The sequence below is a fragment of the Epinephelus lanceolatus genome, chromosome 18, assembly GCF_041903045.1.
Source record: "Epinephelus lanceolatus isolate andai-2023 chromosome 18, ASM4190304v1, whole genome shotgun sequence".
NCBI lineage: Eukaryota > Metazoa > Chordata > Actinopteri > Perciformes > Serranidae > Epinephelus > Epinephelus lanceolatus.
Genome location: NC_135751.1, coordinates 4,028,292 through 4,041,291, shown reverse-complemented (window position 1 = coordinate 4,041,291; position 13,000 = coordinate 4,028,292).

Genomic DNA, 13,000 nt, shown 5'->3' with positions numbered 1-13,000 from the left:
CGCTGCAGCGGTCACGGGCTCGATCCCGGCCTGCGGCCCGTGTCATTCCCCCATTCTCTATTTCCCCACTTCATGCTGTCCTAAAGCAACAGGTCAAATAGATAATCTTATTTAAAAAAAACAGCAGTAATAATGCTATAATTTCATCTAGAGTTTCAGCTTTTTGCGGTTTACACATGGCCATATGTTTGTGAGTGTAACCATGTGTACAAGATGTGTATATAATGTAGATAAAAATGTCTGCACTCTTATATAGTGATTTCTTTTTTCTACACCAGGTGATGAAAGCAGCAGTAGGCTAGTACTGACAACAGGAGCAGCAGTGATGAAGACTCTGATGGAAATCACAATGCTCTTCCTAGCACCAGTTTTCTAAGTGAAAAGCTTGAGCTCTGTTTCACATTGGATTATAATAGTTGGTGTTATAGTCAGGACATTGAAAATAATTGTGTGGCATCAATAAAATCTACGTACCTGAGACGGGAAATGTGTTTTAATATTATTTTTTTTAGTAGTTGTTTTTTTTTTCATACAATCTTTTCCCATTTATTCCTGTTGTTGCTACTAATTTGTATCATACCTAAATGTATATCTATTCTATGTATACATCTATAACAATCTCCACTTAATTTAGCGTCTAAACAATAATAAATTGTATCTAAGTTATCTATTAGGCTACCATTCCACTCTGTAAATAGATTTTAAAATTTCAATATAATTTTAATATTATTTTTGCTTATTTCATTATTGGTTTACTTTTTAGTAGTATTGTATTATCTGAGGATGACTCATTTTAGTAACTATCTACAGTAAAAGAAAAAAAAAAAAAAAGAAACAAATAAAAATCATTTTATACACTGGGCCAAAAAACAACCTGATCTCAATACGTGAAATGACCACGACCTCTTAACACCGCATTCCGTGGTGGCAGCACGTAATGGGTTGCAATTACGTGCCGGTACCACGGAAACAATGCCAATGTAAAGTCACTTAGGATCCATTGTCGTGGTGTCCACACCGATTCCCTGATTCAGTAACGTCCTGTATACACACAAAAACACGAAAGTGTTCTTGCAAATATATTCCTCTGTTATAATTTCCCACCAATAATAATAACAATAATAATAATAACATGATAGTTCGGCTGTACTAGATATTTGATATAGGCCTATTTTTAACCATTTTTTTCCATTTATTCCTGTTGTTGCTAATTTGTATCATACCTAAATGTATATCTATTCTATGTATACATTTATAACAGATCTCCACTTAATTTAGCATCCCAGGCTACCATTCCACTCTGTAAATAGATTTTAAAATTTCAATATAATTAAATTATATAAATTATTTTTGCTTATTTCATTATTGTTATTATTGGTTTACTTTTTAGTAGTATTGTATTATCTGAGGATGACTCATTTTAGTAACTATCTACAATAAAAAGAAAAAACAAGCAAAGAAACAAACAAAAATCAATTTATACACTGGGCCTTCAAAGTGCTCAACTACACCTGGCATGGCTTGTGTCCAAAAAATGAAAAAATCTAAACTTTGTCGTAGAGCTAAACCAAATACATCATTGGAAAGGTCTCAACCTGGAGAGTGACATATGTCAGTATGAAGATTCTACATGGCTCCTGCTTTCAGCCATTCACCATTGAACCTTGACCTCAGTGCATGTTTGCAGGCTTATAACTCAGCAAGGAAAGTGGGTACAGACATGGGACCAACTGTTACAGAGAGCTCTTGACCTCAACTATCATGTGAGTGTAGTCAACAACTGGGGGTGCTGTCAGGTATGGGTAAAATATGGATAAAATTAATTTTCACCCATTTAGAAATTAGATATTTAAAATATGATTACACAAGTGTGTTTACCATCCCCTTAAAGTCCACAGTGTACTCTCAATTCAGTATTTACAACTTCCAAATCTAGGAAAAACACTTATCTTTTTTAAAAACTACAATCCCCTGGGACCACGCCATGCAGCTTGATACATATCAGCAACATAGCTGTAGTTCTTCTGATTTGCAATGTAGGGTTCTAAATAGGGTTGTAAAAAGATATATATACCCAATATATCTAATATCTAGTAAAGCCGAACTGCACCTAGATGAACTACCTTAAGAAATAAAGCAAGGATGTTGGCTAATTTTAGATATTTTAGATAGTACTCTAGAAACAGCGTTTTTGGGACGGTAGGTTTTTTGCGGCTTGTTGTAAAATAGAGTCGTAAAAAGATATATCTACTGAATATATCTAATATCTAGTAAAGCCGAACTAATAATGACACTGCATCTAGCTGAACTATGTTAAGAAAAAGTAAGGATGATGATTGGTTAATTTCAGATCATTTAGCTAGTACTGTAGAAACAGCGTTTTTGGGACTGAATATTTGAATAGGCCTATATCAAATATCTAGTACAGCCGAACTATCATGTTATTATCATTATTATTATTATTATTATTATTGGTGGGAAATTATAACAGAGGAATATATTTGCAAGAACACTTTCGTGTTTTTGTGTGTATACAGGACGTTATTGAATCAGGGAATCCGTGTGGACACCACGACAATGGATCCTAAGTGACTTTACATTGGCATTGTTTCCGTGGTGCCGGCATGTAATTTCAACCCATTACGTGCTGCCACCACGGAATGCGGTGTTAAGAGGTCGTGGTCATTTCACGTATTTCTGTGAAATCAGGTTGTTTTTTGGCCCAGTGTATAAAATGATTTTTATTTGTTCCTTTTTTTCTGTTCTTTTTTACTGTTGATAGTTACTAAAATGAGTCATGATCCATTGTCGTGGTGTCCACACGGATTCCCTGATTCAATAACGTCCTGTATACACACAAAAACACGAAAGTGTTCTTGCAAATATATTCCTCTGTTATAATTTCCCACCAATAATAATAATAATAATAATGATAATAACATGATAGTTCGGCTGTACTAGATATTTGATATAGGCCTATTCAAATATTCAGTCCCAAAAACGCTGTTTCTACAGTACTAGCTAAATGATCTGAAATTAACCAATCATCATCCTTACTTTTTCTTAACATAGTTCAGCTAGATGCAGTGTCATTATTAGTTCGGCTTTACTAGATATTAGATATATTCAGTAGATATATCTTTTTACGACTCTATTTTACAACAAGCCGCAAAAAACCTACCGTCCTAAAAACGCTGTTTCTAGAGTACTATCTAAAATATCTAAAATTAGCCAACATCCTTGCTTTATTTCTTAAGGTAGTTCATCTAGGTGCAGTTCGGCTTTACTAGATATTAGATATATTGGGTATATATATCTTTTTACAACCCTATTTAGAACCCTACATTGCAAATCAGAAGAACTACAGCTATGTTGCTGATATGTATCAAGCTGCATGGCGTGGTCCCAGGGGATTGTAGTTTTTAAAAAAGATAAGTGTTTTTCCTAGATTTGGAAGTTGTAAATACTGAATTGAGAGTACACTGTGGACTTTAAGGGGATGGTAAACACACTTGTGTAATCATATTTTAAATATCTAATTTCTAAATGGGTGAAAATTAATTTTATCCATATTTTACCCATACCTGACAGCACCCCCAGTTGTTGACTACACTCACATGATAGTTGAGGTCAAGATCTCTCTGTAACAGTTGGTCCCATGTCTGTACCCACTTTCCTTGCTGAGTTATAAGCCTGCAAACATGCACTGAGGTCAAGGTTCAATGGTGAATGGCTGAAAGCAGGAGCCATGTAGAATCTTCATACTGACATATGTCACTCTCCAGGTTGAGACCTTTCCAATGATGTATTTGGTTTAGCTCTACGACAAAGTTTAGATTTTTTCATTTTTTGGACACAAGCCATGCCAGGTGTAGTTGAGCACTTTGAAGGCCCAGTGTATAAATTGATTTTTGTTTGTTTCTTTGCCTGTTTTTTCTTTTTATCGTAGATAGTTATTAAAATGAGTCATCCTCAGATAATACAATACTACTAAAAGGTAAACCAATAATAACAATAATGAAATAAGCAAAAATAATATTAAAATTATATTGAATTTTTAAAATCTATTTACAGAGTGGAATGGTAGCCTAATAGATAACTTAGATACAATTTATTATTGTTTAGACATCTTAAAATTTTATGTCATTTATCATAGTTTAACACCAGTGTTTCCTAAGTGGGAGCGTGTGCGCCAGCGGGGGGGGGGCTAAATTTAAGTGGAGATTGTTATAGATGTATACATAGAATAGATATACATTTAGATATGATACAAATTAGCAACAACAGGAATAAATGGGAAAAAATGGTATGAAAAAAAAAAACAACTAAAAAAATAATATTAAAACACATTTCCCGTCTCAGGTATGTAGATTCTATTGATGCCACACAATTATTTTCAATGTCCTGACTATAACACCAACTATTATAATCCAATGTGAAACAGAGCTCAAGCTTTTCACTTAGAACACTGGTGCTAGGAAGATTTCCATCAGAGTCTTCATCACTGCTGCTCCTGTTGTCAGTACTTTCACTACTGCTGCTTTCATCACCTGGTGTAGAAAAAAGAAATCACTGTATAAGAGTGCAGATATTTTTATCTACATTATATACACATCTTGTACACATGGTTACATTCACAAACATATGGCCATGTGTACACCGCAAAAAGCTGAAACTCTAGAAATTATAGCATTATTACTGCTGTTTTTTTAAATAAGATTATCTATTTGGCCTGTTGCTTTAGGACAGCATGAAGTGGGGAAATAGAGAATAGGGGAATGACACGGGCCGCAGGCCGGGATCGAGCCCGCGACCGCTGCGGCGAGGCGGTGCCTCTGTGCATGCTGCATACAGACTACACTCCTGACCAGGTGATGAAACCGGCAGCAATAGGGGCGTCGGTAGCTTCGTGGATAGTGCCGACGTGGTGTAGGAGTGTAGTCTTCATCACTATCCCCGCTGTCAAGACAGCTGTCATCACTTTCGACTGGTGGAACCCTGGTTTGAAGTCCACCTGGTCGCTTCCCATAGAACACTGATGCATTCATTTTGTTCTGTGTTGTGGAAAAGTACAAACAATGCATTTATATCCCAGCATGCTACTTTTATAATGTTTATAGAAATTAACTAGAGTGGCATTTCCCAAAGAAAATGCACGTGAGTGCTGAAATCCACCTATATACAGCATTATTTCTATGCTGCCGTTATGGCTGAATGTGGCGAATTCGTGAGTTGCGACAAACATAAATCTTCCAATAACGTAAAAATTACTCGCCACATGAAGTCTGTTCCAATATGTCAGCTGTAGAAGCAAACAGTAAGCTGGCACGTATTGTTACCTTAGCACAACTTACCTCATATTGAACAATTTCTCCAAATTTGCAGCCTCCACACGCAGCGGTTGTTAGCTAAAGCGTTAGCTTCCATGAACCGGATGTAGTTGTCACTCCGACCGGTCCAACAAGAAACCAGTGCTTGCAAAAGAAAAAAAACTTGGCTTCCGGAGAGATGAAAATATTGAAAGTGCATGAAAGGCCCGAATCCGGCCTGTTATCCGTTTTTTTTCATTTTCGATTTAAACAGAAAATCGGAAATCGGAAAACGAGTCGTTATCCGTTTTTTCATTTTGGTTCTGGAAACAAATACTGAAAAAACAAGTCATTATTTTGTTTTTTCATATTTGGTTTTATTTTGAAAAACAAATGAACGAATGATACAAGGATTGAGTTTCCCACAGGGTTTTTTTAAATTCCCAAATTAAATTGGATAACGGATAATGGATAATGGATAATGGATAACAATTCATTTTCCATTTTTCTTTTCTTTATTATCAAATAAAAAACGGGAGACAGGTCATTTTTTTCCTTTTTCGTTTGGTCATTTCAAAACAAAAAACGCTTAATGGTTGGTTTTCCATGTTTCAATTTGTTATTTCGAAATGAAAAATGAATGGCCGCGAAGTACACAGACCCATACGGATCATATCATCATTGTATGATGAAACGTATTTGAGTGTTAATAATTTCAGAGATTAGCATCCGCCACTATTGTGCTATGCTATATTATACCATGCTAGTTACCATAGCTAGCTAAACACGGTCCTGAACCGGGCTACCGCACTCGCAAAGTAATGTTAGCTACTGGGATGTTTTCTGTTTACCTACGAGCTAACCCTATGTTTCAGCTGAAGATTGTAGCAGTCTTCAGTGGTTTCAGCAATTTATGTCCACTTGTTCCCTATTTAAAGATAGCGATTTTGTAAATAGTCTGCAAGATACCCAGTGGTTGCAAAATCTTAGAGTCTGTAACTAAAAACTCTGACTTATGATACTTTGCCTTTAGATGTGAGAGGATTTAGTCATTTCAGTGTTCTCAAAGTCTTCTACTGTATTGTAGGCACGGTGCGTTATGATATAGTACAGTAATATACTGCCTTCTTTAACTGGGATGGCCTGCACCCCAACCACATGGGCACACAGATGCTGGCCCAAAACATAATGCACTATATTGCACCGTGACTAACTGTCACCCCGCCCACACCTGTTGTTTTATTAAAACTGTTATCTCAGCCCGATATCATACTGCCATAAGAGCTATGAAAGGAACAAACATGAACAACCTGATTTCAGTTAACGTAAACAGAAACTTTATTATATTTACAAAATGGATAGAAATCAACATGGCTCTGTTCAATGTAAGGTCACTAGTAAACAAATCTTTGTGCATTAACGAACTTATCACTGACAACAATCTTGACTGTCTTTTTCTTACTGAGACCTGGCTGCGCATGGATGCCCCTGCCACACTGCTAGAGGCCTGCCCACCCAGCTACAATTTTTCCTTTTCATGCAGAGTAGGAAAGAAGGGTGGAGGCATGGCCTCAATATACAGAGAAACACTGAAGGGTAGGAATGTGGATCTGGGCATTTTTAACACATTTGAGTATAATGCAGCTCTAAACTCTCAGCCTCATTTCGTTGCAGTAACTGTATACAGAGCTCCTAAACAATCTATCCCTTCTTTTTAAACAGAATTTTCTGAACTACTATCTGTCATTCACACGAGTTATGACTCCTGTATTTTAATTGGTGATTTTAATATCCATATTGATAATCTGGCAGACACCAGAGCCAAGGATTTCCTAGAATTATTGAAATGTATGGATTTTAAACAGCATATTAACTTACCCACTCACCAACATGGACACACATTAGATTTAGTTATATCATGTGGTCTGAACATCAACATATTATCTGTTACTGATTTGGCTCTTTCTGACCACCATTGTGTTTTTTTTAATAGTCTTGTCCACTCTCTACAAAACACCACAGAACGCATTATTAAAAAGCAATACCTAACCCCTGAGGTAGCCACAACTCTCACATTGCATATTGCCACTCACAATAGTACAGTTCTGCCATTATCCTGTGAAGGTTTAGTGAATGATTTTAACCACAAAATGAAAACAGCGCTTGATGCAATTGCTCCTATTAAAACCAAGAAAATAACTACAAAAAAAACGTAGTTCCATGGAAAAATAATCACACCATTAAACTAGAAAGAGAATGCAGAGCTTCAGAGCGCAGATGGCAGAAAACAAAACTAGAAATCCATTACGATATGCTCACTGAAAACCTTAAAATCTACAACAAAGAAATTCAAAAGCCTCGACAAGCATACTTTACTAACTTGATTAACACAAATATCCATAATCCCAGACTGCTTTTTAGTACAGTAGATTCCCTGCTAAATCAACAAATTATAGCAATGAGCTTCCAGCCTCTAGATGTGAAGAATTTGCCGGCTACTTCAAGGAGAAAATAATTAATATTAGGTCTGGTATCTGTCAGCAAAACAAGCACACTGCTTTTTTACCAATATCCGGTATACAATGCGATGTGAGGTATGAATGTTTTGACCTGGTTTTGAAGCTGACACTGAGGAAAGTAGTAACAGAACTGAAATCCTCCACATGTTCCCTTGATCCTATTCCAACCTCCCTTTTTAAAACAATTTTTAATTCAGTATCTGAAGACATACTGACCATTGTAAACTATTCCCTTCAGCTAGGTGTCTTTCCCACTGATTTTAAAACTGCTTTAGTTAAATCTCTTTTAAAGAAAGGAAATCTGGGCATTTTATCACCCAGCAGTTATAGACCATTTTCAAACCTTTCTTTTTAAGTAAAATTTAAGGGAAACTAGTTTTTATACAGCTAAGTGCCTTTTTAAATTCAAACACCAAACTAGAAACGTTTCAACCTGGATTTAGGACAAATCATAGCACAGAGACAACCCTGCTAAAAGTAGTAAATGATTTCAGAACAAATCTTGACAAAAACAAACCTTCGGTTCTGGTACTACTTGACCTGAGTGCTGCTTTTGATACCGTGGACCACCAAATTCTTTTAAAATTGATTAAGTGAGTGTATTGGCCTATCTGGAATTGTTTTAAGCTGGTTTACCTCATATCTTTGTGGAAGAAAATTTTTCATCTCTATAGACAATCATTTCTCTATCAACACTATCAGATTACCTGTGGGGTACCAAAAGGATCAATTTTAGGACTGTTACTTTTTAATTTGTACATGCTATGCCTAGGCAGTGTCATCAGGAGACATGGCATCTCTTTCCACAGTTATGCTGATGACACACAGCTTTATGTGGCCATGTCTCCTGATGACACTTGACCAATTGACTCACTTTTTAACTGCATTTTAGATATTAAGGCCTGGATGTCACAGAATTTTTTACAGCTTAACCAGGACAAGACAGAAGTACTGATCATTGGTTCAAAGGTTCAGAGAGAGAAACTGGCCTCTAAACTAAATACATTTGGTCTAAACCCAGGTCAAGAGAAAGAAGAAATCTAGGAGTGATTATTGTCACACATGTATACTATCAGATATTAATATATTATTATTAATTATAAAATTATTACTTTCATTAATGTTGTTGTAACCTACTGCCATTACCATCTATCCTGCATCTCTCTCTGTCTCTGTCTCTGTCTCTGTCTCTCTGTCTCTCTCTCTCTCTCTGTCTCATTGTGTCATACGGTTTACTGTTAATTTATTATGTTGATCTGTTCTGTACGACATCTATTGCTCGTCTGTCCATCCTGGAAGAGGGATCCCTCCTCAGTTGCTCTTCCTGAGGTTTCTACCGTTTTTCCCCCCGTTAAAGGGTTTTTTTGGGGAGTTTTTCCTTATCCACTGTGAGGGTCCAAAGGACAGAGGGATGTCGTATGCTGTAAAGCCCTGTGAGGCAAATTGTGATTTGTGATATTGGGCTTTATAAATAAAATTGATTGATTGATTGATTGATTGATTGAGTGACATCTGACTCTGACCGTAATTTTAAGCCACATATACCAGTTGGTGTTTTAATGTAAGCAGCCATGTTTGTGGAATACAGGCATTTTAACTTAACTCAAGTGCATTTGTTTCTGCTCCACGCCTGAGTGCCTGAAGTTCATTTTTTCATCCCATGAACAGAACTGTCATTTAAATCATGAAATATCTGATTGTAGACTTTGTAAGCAAGGCTAAGAATCTGATTAAGCATTTACTGCCATTTTCTTTACACTTTTTAATACTCTTATGTCTGAGAATTTTATAAATATAGAATAAATAAAAAAGATTACAAATTTTGCCCAAGCATTCAATGGCAACTTTAAGTATTTGACACGTTTTGATACTGCTAGAGACGCATTCCAGTTAGTAATAATATACTGAGGTTCAAATTTATTTATTTTGCCCATATATTTTACTCATATGATGCCGGACTTTCAGAAACAATACTAAAACAATAATCTTTTCAACCCAGCTCTAGTGATAATTAGGCTCTCCATCACCATTTTAGGAATGTGTAATTTCTAATGTCATTCTGCATGCATGAGTGGAGAAATGAGACACGGCTGAAAAGAAGTGGGATTTTATTAGACACTACAAATTACAGAGAGACGGAGAGGCAGAGGGCTGAACAGCACAAATAAATGTTATGCATCCATTCCATGACAATCAAGACCGAATACACCTTTAAGTTGTATTTTTAAACACTCTGAAACAGTCCGTTGGTGTTGCCACGAATACAATGGTTACAAGTCTATTGCAATGTCCAAAATAAGAAATGAAGAGAGTTGTCAGTGAGTATAATATAGATTTTTTTTTTTGATGCACTAAGAAGCCCTTCAGTGCAGATCTGAACCTATCCAATTGGTGCAGTGATGAGAGCTCTACATTGCTGAGAGACTGGGGAACAGACTGAGGAGTATGGTTAACGTTTCCGGTTGAGGTAGTGAAATCACTTGACGGTGAGGTACTTTTGGGATACACATGGATTAATTATTGGCATGTTCCTATTATACATATTCATACGTGCATCTTTTTATAAAAGCACGGTTTCTCTGTCTGTGTATGTGTCTGTCCCCTCCTGTCACCCTCTCACGGGATTTTGCGGGGCGTGACGTTCTCTCTTCTCCCCAGAAGAGGAGGAAGAAGATTCTCATGGACACTCATGGATACGCACACCCACGCACATTCGAATGATCATGATCATGGATACGTGGCATTGCCAGGTAACTCCCATTATCCACAGGCCAACGCATTACGGAACCTGCTTAGCATTGCCCACACTGGCATAGCATTATACCTTCAGTCATCGGAACCTGTGTTAAGGCTTAGCCTTGCCCTCTCTCACATAACATTAGCTTCAGTCATTGGAACCTGTGTTAAAGCTTTTAGAGTCATCCAAACCTAACTGTCCACTAACTTCACCTGCTTTAACGACAGCTTCATGTTGGCTGCAGAAAGTACATTGCACTTCACGGCTCTTAGAAGTTTAGAACATAGGCCTGAATTCTCCTTTAAATTTCACCTTTTTCACTTTGTACTTTAATTAATTTCATCTTTGGAAATATTTTCCCATACATTTCCACACAATATCTGTTCACTCAGTTGACTGATGTTCCATTTGCGTTTACACTTTTCAAAATGGCAAAGAAAAAAAGATGGTACCTTCACATTAGTGAAATGGGGTTCAACTCCCTACAGTGTCATTGCTAAAAGCCAAACACAAGACATTACAACAACTTCATAAGCAACAACTTATTAAACATATACACCTCAAACTGTATCCATATCAATCACAGACACAATGTAGCCTATCATCTTTCAACTGACGCCTCCTTACCAAAATATATGCTTACTACAGGCACCGCACTAGTATGTATGATTTCATAAAAAGATGCTCCACAGATTTAGGAGGCATCGTTCCAGTCTTCCAACACCCTTTGAAGTGCAAAATTACTAAGACGATAGTTTGTAGTTAGAAAAGAACCCTTTTACATCTTACACACCTTTGGATTGGATCAATAATGGTCAACCAGGTCTGTACTGGGATCTGACCTGTTTTATTGGGCTGTTATTGGCTTTTCTGATCGTTTCATTTGGGTTTTTGAAATCCTGTTTCCACCCTGAAGCAAACCAGATACTGATGCCTCAAGAATGAACACAAAATATGGAAGTCCAGGGCTGCCACTATTAAAATAAAACCATTTACTTAAATTAAGATTTCATTTGCTGTCTGTGAGCGCATGATGTATGTCAAAAAATGTGTTAACAGCTTCATTTTTATTTTCAGGTTTGATAATGCATATAATTGCCAAAATGAAAATGAGAATTCTGAGTCCAAAAAAATGTAAATATGTAAATCTACCATTAAATGTGACATAAAGCTCATTTCAGATAAAAACAAAATAAAAAGTGCCTTTTTCATTTTCATTTTTCCGCTTTTGAAAAATCTGTCAGAGCCGTTTCCCTCTGTTTTAAGTCCTTTTTGCTAAGCTAAGCTAAGCTAAGCTAATCGGCTGCTAACTGTGACTTTATTTATTGTGCACATATGATAATGGTATTAATATTCCCAGCTGACTGACAGAAAGAAAGCAGATAATATCCCAAAATGTCTAACCGTTCATCTTTATATTTGCAGCCCAAATCCATACAAACGATCAGAAATGTCAACGTCAGCCCTTAAAAACATGAACTGGTCGCATCCTAGGCTTAGACTGATGGGCAAAAGGCAGCATGCAGCTCTACACTACGACAAAACTAACATTTGGGGAAACTCCACTGTAAGCTTTCATTTAAGAGAAAACAAATAAAGTCTTTCAAGACATGGCTGACAGAACTTACCTCTGCATTGCACATGGAGAAAATTCAATACAGCATGATGAACAATCTTAAGAAGTTCTACCAGACTTGGCAGCCATTTTTAGACCATCTTACTAAGTTTAATGGGGACCCTGATCATTGATAAGATCTATAATAAGCCACTCACCTCTTCCTTGAGAATTTGTGTTTGAACTTAGAGTACTAGTGATGCAACAATGTATGTCATTTCTTGAAGTGTACGCCCTGTTCGGTTTTTGCTCTTGTTTTACTCACTCTTTTTATTTGCTTTTTTTTTTTTAAACCTTTATCCTTATTTTTCTTGTATGTCTTGCACTACTTTGGAAAAAACCTAATAAAGAGATTGTGCAAAAAAAAAAAAAAATAAATAAATAAATAAATAAATAAAGTCTGTCCTCATCAAATAGCCTATCTCTGCCTGACTGTGAGGCAATCAGGCAAACCTACTTCACCTTGTGCCAATCACATGACGTGCAAGTTTTTTTCTATTAGGCACGAGAATAAGTCTCCTGCATTCCTGACTCGTGCAGCTTGTGTACAACGCGACCTGCACGTGCGGTCTGTGCAGGGGCGAAAATCCCATTTCATAGTTGGGGGGACAATAAACAGTAAAATTTTAGAGAATAATTCCAGGGGGGGGGACAAGTAAAAAAAGTTGTAGCCTGTCTTTTATACAGCATCTTTTACCGCAATTTGACGCTTTAATCTTCTCTCTATCTCTCCAACAGGCAGAGTGAATGTCTATACTTACTAAACTAAAACTAAACATTTCCTGCAATTAAACTGGTAAATAAACAGTGGTACATAACT